At 42.2% G+C, this 14494-nt stretch overlaps 1 protein-coding gene across 1 annotated transcript in view; it reads right to left on the bottom strand.

Annotated features, from left to right (window-relative positions):
- Nucleotides 1-991: 991 nt before the first annotated feature.
- LOC138472740 (uncharacterized) overlaps nucleotides 992-14494 on the bottom strand; it is a 128725-nt gene continuing 115222 nt past the window's right edge. The window contains exon 2 of the transcript XR_011268670.1: nucleotides 992-3999. The gene's annotated coding sequence lies outside the window, so the exon portion shown is untranslated. The remainder of the gene's footprint in view (nucleotides 4000-14494) is intronic.

The raw sequence follows: 14494 nt of genomic DNA, 5'->3' as shown, positions 1-14494 counted from the left end.
AGACGATCAGAGTCTCACAGGAATTCTTCCTCCATCTGGGCTGACAGGGCCCACGACTTATTGTTCCAAGTAAAGAGAATTGGCTTGGGAAGCACCTGTGTATTTGATGTTCCCTTTGGTAAACCACAAGTTCACAGATTGGAATGTTTGCCGCTTCACTAAGGTGGAGGGGGCCAGGTCCTATAACAACTTGGCAGCTCTGTGGCGCAGTTTGCCCTTGAGGCGGGACCGCCTTAGAACCTCCTCCTTGACTTTGAAGTAGTGCACCCTGGTGATAACATCTTAGATCAGGTTCTTCGATTTTTGGAAGGCGGAGTACACCCTATGGGTGTGGTCCAGGAGTGTGCGCTCACCATCCGGCAGGGGGAGGATGGATCGGAAGAGACCTTGTATGAAGTCTTCAAGCTCGGAGCCTGGAATGTGAGAAGGAATTCCCCTAACTCTGATATTGTTTCTCCTGGCTCTATTTTGAAGGTCAGTCTGTTTCGCCTGGAGTTGTTCGGTTACTGATTCCAGGGTTTCAATTCTTTTTCTCACTTAGGCCAAATCTGGGAACTGGTTGCTCATGGGCCTTCTTACCTATATCCCAACTCAAATAAATGTAATGTACTAGTGACTGCATTGCTTACTCATTTTGAACACTGTATCAGATTGTGTCTGTGTAACTATATATCTATGATTAGCCAAGCGGGAAAATAGACCATGGTTAATTTTCTCATTAAAGGAAGGGGTGTTTGATTATTTTGTATAGCAATTTGATGACACCCTTTTAAAGGAAGATTAAAAAGCCACCCCCGAATCAGATCAGCAAAATCAACATATATATTGTGAGTTTCTATTTCGGTCTCAGACAACCCACAGTGTAATAATTTAGCAGGTAAAAAGCCCACCTTCATACTCTGAAATAACAAACAAGCTGGTTTGCAATAACAATTTATTTTACGAATTGAAATAGTACTAAAATATTATGACAGACAGTTCTCCACTTGAATTACAATACGACTGCAAACACACCTCAATCTAAAGCAGTTGATTGACTTTTCTCTATATTTTTCTCTATATGTAGACACACAGCTTGACATTGATGCTTTCACAAAATATGAAATCAAATAATCTACGGCATAGAGCTGTTCTCACTTTAAACCCACACCCACCCTGAAATCAAAAGGCAAAGCAGCACTCAGAATATAGTTTGAAACAAACCAATTTACTGCAGTTGTAGCTCACATAAGCTATGCCTCTGGCTGATTTATATCTAAAATGTTGGACATCATCAATGACAAACTATTGGTTCCTAGCTTGGGCATAGGCACCACTTGACTTCATCTTCTATGATATCAGATTTGTTGCAAACAATGGTAAAGGCTTGGGTTTCTCTAGATTTCTGTTGCTTTGGAAATGCTGGGACAGAGGAACTGAATTCACTCACTATTTTTCAGGAATCAGGTCCGCCCTCCAAACAAATCCATAACCACTGTGAAATGCTAATATGTTATGTGGCTTACTACACATAGTGAGTGTCAGGGAGCTAACTGTAGTAAGCTGAAGATATTAGATTCCGTTTGGCCAGTTTTGACACATATAATCATTAATGTTAAAGTTAACCTGTCAAGTAAACAGATGACAGTCTTAGAACACTCCATGGTTTCAAGCTAATTATTGTATTTTTAAGCATTGGACCTTGGCTCAAGTTATTTATGAGGGTGTCTATTTTTTGCCTTTTAGTTTTGTCACACAATGGGTTTTTCAATTCCATGTTAACCCTTATGTCACACAGATCCGTCTAAAGCAAATACGCTTTAAGAGGTCTGCTTTCGTTGCATATAAACATTCCTTCTCACAGTTTTCTGAACTCATGGGGTCTTTCTTTGAGAAAAGGGGTATTAGAGAGCACTGATTTTAATTAAATACAACCTTGGTTCTTGACTATGCAGGCTGTATATAATGTAAAACCTGTACTTGAGCTTGCATTATATTCACTTTCAGAATACAGATACCCATGTACACTTAATATGTAAATTAAATTAATTAAAACTTTTGAGGCACCATCTTTACAATTGTTTTCTTTTTTATTTATGTTTAATGCATTCTGTACTCTTTGAAGAAAACACTCCACAGTGGAGAAGGCTATTAAAAGAGACTATGCCCTGAATGTATGCCTGGTTACATTTAGCTAGCTAACTAGCTGTTCCCGGCATAACATACGCTGTTCTAGCATATCTTAAAGGTCAATATCGGTCGGTATTCATAGGGTCACGTCTGCCCCCCTTCTGAAATATTGGAATTACCACTGATCGCTTTCAGAAAGGGGGCGTGGGTCCATGTGACTTATTAATGGTCATTGAAAATGATATACATATTAGAAACTGTCTTCTTTTGAATTCGAAAGGCATCAGATGGAATGTGAGGTATGCGTTGTATAAGAACAGTATCTACGTTTAATCCATCAATTACACAGGCCTCTATGATGCGTCTTTGTAGGCGTGTAATTGTCAACCGTGTTACAGTTCAGAGTCCTCGGGATGTCATAAGCTTGCGTAGTAGCATCATTCCAGCACCTACTTTCAGTTCTGGCTCCTGAGGAGGCAATCGTCCAACAGCGATTTGCTCTTTAGAGACTGAAATGTTGATCCGGTAATTAACTGTCCATTGACACAGGAACAGCTGTGCCTGTGTGAAGAGAAGTGGGGGTGGAAAGAAGTCACTTGAAATTATTCTGAATATTTGCAATAGTGGAAGGTGAAGATGACCGCATAGAACCGTGCTCATTCTGTTTGTTAAAATGATAGCTGTTGTTGAAGTGGATGGGCACACAGAGGTGCACTTTACCATTTGAACAGCAGAGGACAACCTAACGCTGATAAATTGCTTTGTTAAAATGATTTCAGTATCGTTGAAGTGGACGGGTACACAGAGGTGCACTTAGCCATTTGGACAGCAGAGAGCAACATCACAATGCTAAATTGTATTAGTGAGTACGGACACATACCTGTTTTTTTTTTATATATATAGATAGATGTAGAGGTCTGGGCTTCACTCCTAACTATGCCTTTTAATGCAATGACAGCCTGGAATTTAAATCCCAATTTTTTGTCTTTCGCCTTGGTGATTTTAATGTTTAAAAAAGGAGATTGGCCCCTTCCTAAAATGTATAGGCCAGTTGTGGTGTTGGACACATATGGTAAGACAAGATGGTTTTTGATCCGATTAGGGAATTGGGTGGAAATAAATAGCATACATTCTGCAATAGAAAATGTGTTTAGAAAAGGTCTATGCACCATAGTCACTCATTTTGTAATTGATACTTGCTAAATCCATTCACATAAAAAAGAGACAATCTTTTCTCCCTTAATGGATTTAGCAACAACTTCTGACTCAGTGGACAGGTCTATTTTAGGTAGATTTTAATTGATACAGGGGATCCAGATGATCATATGAATGTTATTTTCCACCTTCATCAGGACAACAAGGAGATCGTCCCCTATGTTAAGGTTGGTAAAACGACATGCTCGTCTGCAGTTAAAGTAGCTAGCTGTTAGACAATGCTGTATGTTGGCATCAAATGTTTTTTGAAAATGTATTTACCAATGCATTGAGTCCTGATTTATTGCCAGTTGATGCAGATGTCCCTGGAATGAGCATAGTTCTTATTCCGATTCTGGTGTATGCTGATGACGCCCTTTATTTTGGAAGAACTGCACGGGCACTGCAGATATAGCTTGACAAATATGTTGAATTTATCGATGACCTGGTTTTGGAGATTAATGTGACAAAATCTCTGCTGCACACCTTTGGCTTGGGGTCAAAATAAGATTGCCCAACCTAGACCCAAACACCCCAACAAACTATAGGCCAATCACAACCATCCACTTCCTCTTAAAAATTCTGGACAGAGTGGCTTACCTGCAAATTCAGAAACACCTGGAGGACAACAGCTTACTTGGTCTCCGACAATCTGGTTTTCGGCCTAGGCATGGCACCGAGACTGCCCTCCTGGACCTGAAAATACAGATGGACGAGGCGAGAGACAAAGGCAAATTAGCCATGCTCCTCTTGTTATACCTCTCAGCTGCATTTGATTTGCTTGATCACCAAATTGTCACGGAACACTTAACATCTTCAGCAGCCTTCTCTACGAATGCTTCCTCTTGGATTAAATCATTTTTATCCAACCGCACCACCAGAGTCTTCTCACCCTCTGCCTCTGCAGCCACGATCCCCATACACTGTGGGGTACCCCAATGATCCTGTATATCCCCTTCACTATACAACATATTCACGAAGCTCCTCTTAGACCGTCTTGACAACATGGGTGTCATCTACACGAACTACGCAGATGACACCCAGGTTCTCATCACGTTGTCAGGATGCTACGCTGATGATTCCAAACTAATCAACGACATCTACTTGGAAATACAGGCATGGATGGCTGCTCATAGTCTCTGCCTCAATGAGGAAAAAACAACTCTTAATTGTCGGGTCCCAGACTCGCCTTAACAAGCTAGACGCACAGTACATGTCCTTCAATATTGATGGGAACTCAATCAAAGTTGCGAAGGAGATAAAAACTAGGTGTCTACTTTGACTCGACCCTATCACTGAATAAACAAGTGAGCTCCATTGCATCATCAACAGCCTACACTAACAAGCTAATCAATGCCTGTAAGACATACCTATCCCCCACCAGTTGCATGATGCTAGCACGAGCTCTAGCGCTCTCTAAATTAGACTATTGCAACAAGCTCTTTCTTGGAACCTCTGAAAAGAACCTTAAAGGACTACAAGTCCTACAAAATAACTCTTTAAGAGCTACCCTAAACACCCCCAGATCCAGCCATATCTCCAGCCACAGACAAAAATCTAACTGGCTTCCAGTGCGCCGACAGAATCGCGCTTTGCCCGCTGGCTATCACCCACAAATGCATCTCCAACGCCGCACCAAAATATCTCTAAGAAAAGTTCTCTCTACACCAAGCGACCCAATCTACCAGATCGTCCCAAACGCACCTACTCTCAATGCCCAGATTCAACCTCAAAACGGCAGGTGGAGCCAGCTTCCCTGTACAAGCCGCCAACCGCTGGAATTCCCTACCTCCCACCAATAGATTGGATACATCCTTCAATGCTTTCAAAACCAATGTTAAACTCTGGCTTACTGACAAGCTCAATAACTGATGCCTCCGGCTCCGGTGTTTGTGACTTACTACTGCATGGCCCTTTAGTACACCTATGATCATAACCTAACTGTAATTATTGTGAAAGCTAGACCATTCTGTAACCCAGGTCGACCCTTTCCGACAATCTCTTATGTATGCCTTTTCATGTATGTATCCTATTTGTTTTTTTTTTATATATACAAAAAGAAAGTCCAGTATTTCAACCGGTGTTGCTTAACACTCTTCCCCCATCCACGATGGAGTCAAATATCCAAAATACTTTATTTAAATCTCATCTATTTCATAAAAACAATCATAAAAATGATCATAGTACATAAAACATATATCATATGTTAAAACCACACAAGTAAGAACACCATAAGTGAAAAATGTTATAATCATTTCTTTAGGATCATACACTCTGATTCCTATGCCACACAATTGATGGCCTATTTCCTATTGGTGTAATGTAAACAACCCGACTTGTACAAGTTTCTGTCCTTCAGATACAATAATGTAGGACATTCTTCAGGGGATTTTTGACTTGTGCCGGGATTAATAATTCTTCTTTAGGGGAGAAACCTTTCATCCCATTGATAAATCCTGGGCCTGTTCTGTAAATCACCGCAGATTCCCAATTTCTTGAGGAATTCTTGCGTTTCCTTAATCTCTCCTTTCTATCTCACTGCTGGTCTGTAATATAGTGAGGTAAGCGCTCTCAGTCCTGTGTCTTATTATTCCACACCCGTGGTAATTGGACCCATTCCACCACTCTTTGAGGTTTAGTATTTTCCAAAAGTTCCTTATTCCTGCCTCACTATTACTGTGTCTGCGTCCTCATCTGGAGATTCACCCATGGACATGTATCCTATTTGTAACATGTACGAAGTTTTCCAGCGCTCAGTTACCTCAGGGTTAGGTGCGCAATACAAATAATAAACAAATACAAATTGTATGTCTAATTATTTAGTAAAGGGTGAGAGAGTGCAAAAACAACTACTTATGATTATTTTCGGTATTACTTGTACTTCAGAGCTAAAGAGCTAAATGGCAGAGAGCATTTAATCAAAAGGGCCCTGAAAATGTCACATGCCATAGGTGTCATGCATTCTTTTGCAGCAAATGATTAGTCTTAGTCAATTAAGCCAATGTTGAGGGTGTATAGCACACACCCTAAGGCTGTTGCACTACATGGGGCAGGTGTGTGAGGAGATGGCTCCCAAATACAGCATCTCTTTAAATACGTTTTGTAAACACATCCTAGATCTCCCCCAACATTCAGTTGCTTTTGTTGTAGGTATTTCCGATTGTATGGCATAGACAAGGGATATTAGTGGATTATGTGTTTAGTGTATTTGTGTGGTGTTGATCGTGTGTATAGCACAACTGTTGTACTTTTTGGCAGTCCATGTGCTCACAAAATATCGCATGTTTCTACTTATGGGGAATACCTGTTTGTAAAATGGTCATGCATTTGGAGGGAATTACTGCTGTGGCTGTTACAATTTGGAAGTGTGAGCGCGCCAACGCTGAAGAGTGAACGTTTTCCAAAGTTACTGACTAGTTGATACGTGTAGGTGTGTGCTGTTTGAATGTGTGTTGTGGGGAAGTGCGCGGTTTGGAAGTGTGTTGGTGAGTGTGTCCTATGCCCCTTTAATAGTTACATTTTTCATTTAGGTTTGTTTTTTGTTATAGTAATTAGGACTTTCCAGATTCAGAATGGGTCATTTAATGTAGCAGGGCGTGTGGCCCTGGAGTATTGCAAACACTTTGAGGTGAATATAAATGTGGTTCTGGAAGAAGTTATTCTCATGTTTGTATTTTCAGAGTTTACTTGTTATACTTTCATCCCAGTTAACGTGTTAATATTTTGCATATTTGTATTTTTTATTATTTACCTGCAACTACATTGCTTAGTAGTTACTAACTCTAGATAAGTAAGCTAGTTCTCTTTTTGGTTACTAACACAGTTGATATTTCCTATTAATAGCTAGTCAGATAGCACAGCGAGTACAGTGCTCGCTGGCAGGGCCAAACTCATCCTTTGATAAATGAGCACCACGCACCGTGTTAAATAGGCAGCCCTCAGATACCAGAGGGGTTCGTAGCGCTATATAAATCCCCTAACAAATACAGTCAAGATTTTTCCACTGAACCTATTTGAATGCATGTTTTGCCTTGTGATTTTAGCCTTTGCTGAGGTTTCCTTTGGCATGATATTAGTAATTCTTTCAAATATGAAATATGCCCTTTAATGTTGATGCATGTATTTTGAGTAGAGCTGGGCAAGCCAAGGATTTCATGGGTGGGGCCGAGCCTGGGGGTCAGGAGCCCACCACGGGCCGAGCCCTTGATATTCCTGTCTCCTGCAGAAACATTAAAAAAAAAATGAACGCGTGCCTGGGAGGTCGCATTAATTTTTGTCTCATGTTTGGGCATTTCTTTCCATTTTGGCCGCTCGGCGTGGGCAAAATGGAAAGAAATGCCCAAATATGGAAAAAAAATAAAGCTGCCCTGGTGCCCTCGCGGGACCCGAACCAGCATCAGAGCCCGATTTCTTTTTTTCTCCATAGTAACATATGGCGGGGAGTGGGTCTAGCTCGTGTGCGCACAGCTGCGCTTATACTGGGCAGCCGTGGTGGGGCCCGTGGAAGGCACGTGGCGTCTGGGGGTACCGGCCCGAAACGAGGGTCAGGCTAGAGCCCCCTTTTGAGCCCGGGCCTCGCCAGGCTCGCCCACCCCTAATTTAGAGCTGGCATATTAAATAAGGGGCATGAGGCGGTTCGATATTATGTTCAATGCGGTGTACTTCAAAGTTCTACATGCGCAGATCCACGTTACAGAGTATTGTTTAATAGGATTTACAACTGTAATGTATGACATTTAACATTGTCTACTGGCAAATTCTAATCTGTTATGCGATGAGGTATTTTTCAATTAACTTGTGGAGTGGGCTCATGAGTGGTGGAAAGACGGACAATGAGTGGCTATGAAGACTCCCATGTCTCCCCTTTGTGGTGGCTTTTCTTGATGCAATATTTGTAATTGTGCATCTTCAACATTGCATAATGTCGCAGTGGCATTTTCTTTTGGGTAGGCTTTGCTATTTAAGTCGTGCACAAATATGCTAATGAGTACATATATTGTAATGGATTTGTTTATTTGTTTCTATTCTTAGCTGGTGAATGTCTTGTCTATATTGTTTTTGAATTTGTGACAGGCAAGATGCTAACAGAAGTACAAATACTTACATTGGTTGCCATGATTAATCAAAATCCTGCTCTGTGCATTCCTTTGTATTTGGTCATACGTATATTTTTGCATTACAGTGCTGACACATGAGGTGTTCTGAAAAATCCCTGTTTTTATATAAGGTCTGTGGATTGTCTGGATGTCTTAACTGATAGTGCAGGTGAAGTTTGTTCTGCATACAGTTTTTGAGGGGTCGGTGTAAGATGTTATGAGAATTCCCTGTTCTTAAGTTACGTGTGTGAGCTCCCCGGATGTGTTATCATGCCTGGACGTGTGGATGAAAGTATGATCCACGTGCAATGTTTAAGGGGTCTATGCAGGCTGTTATGCATTACTGATGAATGGCACATGTATTTTGGGGTGGAGGAGTGAGTGAATGATTGGCAATGGGAGGGGGACTTCCCTGTTTGTAATGTGTGGGTTGCTCGGTTGTGTTGTGTAATACGCTTTGATTGTGACATCTTTGTTTTTTTATTGCACACTTGTAAATGCAATTCTGGTTCCAATGTTTTTGCATGGGGTGTCAGTGAGTGCTGTGTGGGGTGTCAGGTAAAGACTGGGTGAGACGTCAATCAATATTCTTTATTATACGGTTTAATGAAAATTGCACAAAGTTCCAGGATTCCACAACAGACAAATGACCTCTGCAGAAGGGCCTCAGTCTCCGGTCAGAGTCCTTCCGGACCTCTCATCTGTGTGCTATCTCCACAAGCTGCCATCCCCCTCCGTCCAGACAGCCTGGTTATCAGCCTTCTCTGCCAGGTTGCCCACAATACCTTCTGCTGGTAGGTGATAACTTCAGAGATCATCAGGAAGGGAGATAGGGTTTGGAGTCCACTAATCTGGGGAGTCTTGGCCCTGCCTTATCCTTTTCCAGGACCCAGACTACTCTATGTGCTGCCATGCCACTCTCTCATTCATCCACACCATTGGGATTTACCCCTTTGGGTTGGATATTCTTCTCTAAACAAGCACACCCTTCCCACAACCCCCCCCTCTCTCTCTCTCACTCTTTCTTAGTATGACCTCCTGTGGTTCCTTGAGGCTGCTTCTTCTACCTTCCACCAACACTGCCTTTTTCCTGTAGATCTTTTCCCACCACCTCCAAAAGCTGTCCAACATTTTCCCTTCAACATTATTCAACCTCCTCCAATAGTTCTCCATATTCCTTCAAAAGCTCCCCTCCTCCTCCTGATGTTTCCCAACCTCCTCCAACTCCTTCTCTCAAGCTCTTCACCCTTCCTCTACCACCACTCTATCGTCCTCCATTCTCCTCCAGTTTCTGAGCCTATTCCTCCTTCCGCTCTCCAACTCGCTCCTAACATGATCCTTCTTCTGCTTTGACAACTCACTCTGTGGGCTGCATGTTCTGCCTTTGTCTTGGTCCCTCCCCTGTGTTGGAGTTATTGCCATTGGCTTGCAGCTGAACCCAAGGTTAGGGGCAGCGTTGAGATTGGTTAGCCTCTGGACCCCCACCCCCCGGACACTGTCTCAGGAGACTGTTAAGGGCTATAGGATAGGGCCAGCCACCATGCATGCCAGTGGGTCAGCCTTGTTTGTCGGTTGTCTACATGCTGTAGCTTCCATTCACTGAAAGGTCTTGGTGACTAGGTCTTTGCATAAATTCCTCGGGCGCGTTGGGACCTCTCCCTAGGACGATGAGGGATGGGCTCAGTTGAGTTGGTTGATAGCGTTCAGCAACTCCATACTACATGGACCCAGTGTCTGTCCTTTTGGTAGATATTCTGTGACAGAAAAGTGTAGGAAAATCTAAGTTGTAATGTGCTTTGCTAGTGTTTTGGATATGAGAGTGCTTGAATGTGTGTATAAGTGCGTAGTGAGTGTTAAGTGCAAAAGCGTGCCGACGGAGCGTGTTCTTGAAAATTGTGTTTATGTTCATCTATGGCTCTCAAATATGCATTGTTATGCTGGAGCATCTGTCAGAACGGTGGTCGATTGTGCGTGTGTGTCTCTGAGCTGTGTATCATTTTTACTTTGTGAGTATGGCGAGCTGCATAATACATTACATTTTCCTAATGAGACCTGTGAATGTGCATGATGTGTATGGCATTTAGTTACTTCCATTTGAGATGTTAGTCTTGTAGTGAGGTTTTAAAGGGAGACGCCATATCATTCATGGTGATGTTTTAATTGTATTTCTTTAGTATGTTGATATGTACCATACCTTGTGGATTGTTGGGGACACGTGGATACACTGGCTCCAGTGCTTTCTCTTAAGTATAGGCATGAACATGAAAGGGGTACATCTCCAGCTATTTGAGGTCTTGTATCCAAAGCATGATGAGGTTCCCGGTGTGCTTGCCCTCCATTTTGGTGGCAATGACATGCTCTATATCTTAATCCTGCCCAATGGGGGACCGCTCCACCTAAAGTCTGCTCTTTTTTGGTCGTTACAGAGCCCAAAGGGTTCCAAAGGCTGGGATTTTCAGCCCATTGGGGAGCTTCACCCCTCGAGCCCCAGTTCGTAAAGGTTTTTTTTTTCAAATGGAACATTTGTTTGCAGAAGGCAGGGTTTTTGCAGCAATGGTATGACGCAATTACTGGTTCCCTCGGAACGTGAAGGCGGTATGTTTTGGGATCTTGTGGTTCAGAGGTTGCAAACAATTCCCTTAATCAAGCAAATTATTTAAAAAGTGCACCTATGAATGATTTAAAAGTGAAATGCATAGAATTAGCAGAGTTTCAGTTCAGGGTTGAGCATGTAACTCTCTTTGATCCATAACTATTGCTCCCAACACCGATTTTCTATGACTCATTGCTCCATAAATGTATCAAATAGCGTTAGAATATGTGCAAGATTTGACTGGTTATTTTTTTTAGGTGCACCGTTTTTAATGGCGAAGGAACTCTAATTCTATCCCACCCCGTTTGACCATCTACTGTTGCACAGGTGATTGCATATTTGTATTAGTTATTTTCCATTTCATTTGCAAAAGAAGGTTTTATCACTTCCTTGCCTTCAGGGGGCTTACCTTACATAAAGGAGGGGCCAATCGTGTGGTGCCAAGATACCCTCTTGCTTTGATATTATCCAAATTGACCTTTTACAATTGACCTTTTGCGCAATTGAGCTAATTATAGTGGTCCTAATTGACCTTCTGCACAATTGACCTCTATATTATTTTAGTTATTTTATATATTTATTGGGTTGGTTTGGGATTATAAATAATATAAGGGGATTGGGTGGGGGGCCATGGGGGGTTTTAGATTGGGTTGGGGGATACGGGGGTTTCCCCCTGCATATATGCCCTAATTGACCTTATAAATTAGGTCAATTCTCCCGAGGTCAATTCTCCCAAGGTCAATTGTGAAAAGGTCAATTAGTATACAACCCTTGCTTTATGTGTACATTTGGTCAGAACAAAGCTTTTTTTAGTTTGGGCTGCTAGGTATCGCTTGCGACACTTATAAGCCAAACCTATTGCATAAGAGTACAGATAGAGGGAAATGGCATATGAGGAGGGGCACACAGAATTTAGGTGTTGTTTGGTCATTTGCCCACCATTAACTGCCCGTGGCCAGGCTAATCCCCATGGACATTCCCTTGCTTTAATCAAGTGTTACCATCAAACTTCGCACTCGAAGTGCCTGTCATTGTTTATTCAAAGCAGTCTTCTGAGAGTTAATGACTTAATTGGAGTTGTAAACCCACTACTGGTGAAATAAAAAAATGTCTTAACATATCTGCCTTCAGACACTTGATTTATAAGCACTCTTTGTCCTGGTAAAACAAGAACTGGCAAAGCCAACAGTTTTGTCTTGTGTACAAGTATTTGGCATTTGCCAGACGCTGCTATTAGATGCCCAGGCACTCACACCATTTTCCACAAGCTACCATCAATGGGCAGTTAATACCACTATGGCAGTGCCTGGCAAGTGCATTTGCCATGCTACACAAAAGCCCAAACTGATGGCATTGCCAATGATTGTTTCCTTTGACTGCTCTTCTTCTCGCTGGCTGTCACAAAATAAGCCTTATTTGGAGGAGGGGTTGCGGGGTCATTCTCAGAGAACCATAAATCAGCAAAATGGTGTCAAAAGTGGTGGTACACCTTTACTGCCATTTTCACTGATCCACAGGAGTTTCATCTGTTTTACCAGGCAGAGTTGGGAGCAGGAGGGACTTTGCATGCCCTGATAAATGCGGCTGCATTACCGGCAGCGATTGGTTTTCATGCTGGTGGTAATGCAACTGAAGCCGCCTGAATTTACCACATGGTAAAAGCAGGGCGACCCATAAGAATCCATTACAAATGCATCCTGCAATCATTAATTGCAAGAGGCTTCAACACTTTTACACAAAAGTACTTGAAAAGCGAAGGGTCGCCCTGATTTTGCTAGTGTTTTACTCTTACATTTTCAACTAGGTGGTACATATGAAGAAAACTGCACAGGGGGCACCTATTTGCACAAATGTGCAAATGATCACGGCCCCCTCCCTCCCTGCAGTTCACATAGGAAAACAAACACTTATTTACGATTTGTCTCAAAAATGGAAACGTCTGATCCAGGATCCAGAACTTCAAACCAATCTTTTGCAGAGTGATTTGCCAGGATTATCCAGTGCGTTGGATATTGTCCCCCTGACTAACTTTACACCTGTAATCTGATATTTTTGTCCGTCTTTTTTTCATGCATAGCTGGTGTCCCAAAATTCACTCATGTGTTGAGTGACAAGAGCCAGAGTATTCAATCTCCTGTTTAGTGGAAGTCAATACTGCTTTCTATCTCTAAAACAGTGGTCTTCAAACTGTAGGACTGTCCCCCAGGGGGCCACAAAGCTCTTCAAAACTGGAGTAGAGTGGCTTCTTTTAATAGTAAATATAAGCAAATATGGCATCAGGAGTGGGGCAGCAACCTTATTTTTGCTCAATGGGTGAGGTCGGGGGGGCGGCAACAATATTTTTTATACAAGAAGGGGCTCACCATAAAGAGTTTGAATACCACTTCTCTAAAATCATAATCATGTTGTTGATAATTAGATATCCTATAACTTCTGTTCCACTATTTTCTACCTCTATTTATTAGTCCACCAGCAGAGAATTCTGCTTAGTATATTGGAGGGTGGCTTGAAAAGTGTGCGTGTGCCCCCCTCCTGCCAGCCCCCTCCTTTGCAAGGAGGAGGTTCAACGTTTCTCTTCTCTGCTCTCCCATTTTTTGTGTTTTTACATTTAGATCTTTTTATTCAAGTTTAATATTAATTGCATGCTGTGTTTTAGTGAGAACAATGTATACAACAGTTGATCAGGGCGACCCCGGTTATACAAAAAGACGCAATAACAATTAGGTAGTATTTAGAACATAAAACTCAAATTGTGTGTTACACACAGAAAAATGGATTGCCACAGGTAAGTGTAGCCGACACATTCCCAACATAAAACATATACAACAACGTATCTAGTCACAATAACAATAAGTGCATTTTTGAAATGTCCAATAGCTCAAAGCATACAGCAACCTGACACTTTGCGAGGAGATTGGTATCAATGTTGAATTAAACATCAAAAACGTGGTGACCAGTGTGTGTGACTGACACTATACAAAACAGTCGACAAAACTGTGTTTCAGCCTCTAGTTTGTTTGTATGGCTGTGGATAAGACGGTCTTCATCTGGACCAGGAATTGTGGTCTGGGTTTTCAACGACCTTGCCTGTGGTGTAGATCTATGACGACAAACAAATATACAATACTAAGTGTCATTGTCCGGTATAAACATATAAAATAAAGCTCCATAGGTAGCTAGAGCAGTGTCCCCAAGGGTGGGGGGGGAGACTTACTGTGCCTTGGAAATGCAGCACGTGATGTTAGTGGTTGCTGCGCTGTTAGCTGTGGCCATGCTGTTCGCCAGTATGATATGATATGGCATTTATAACACGCCTATACACAGGTGTTTCAAGGAGCGACGAGGCAAGGGAGGGGAACAAAGAGAGGACAGACAACGATCCTACTAGGCCATGTGTCATTTAGATTGCGCAAGTGCGTGGGAAGGGGGCAGGGACAGTGCAGTACATGTGAATAGATAAACAATAAGTAAGTAACGCCAACACGTGGCAAGTGCATGGGTA

Source organism: Ambystoma mexicanum, chromosome 8 (assembly GCF_040938575.1).
Source record: "Ambystoma mexicanum isolate Mex_15411 chromosome 8, UKY_AmexF1_1, whole genome shotgun sequence".
NCBI lineage: Eukaryota > Metazoa > Chordata > Amphibia > Caudata > Ambystomatidae > Ambystoma > Ambystoma mexicanum.
Note: the sequence above shows the minus strand (reverse complement) of the source record. Positions and strands in the feature narration are given on the sequence as shown.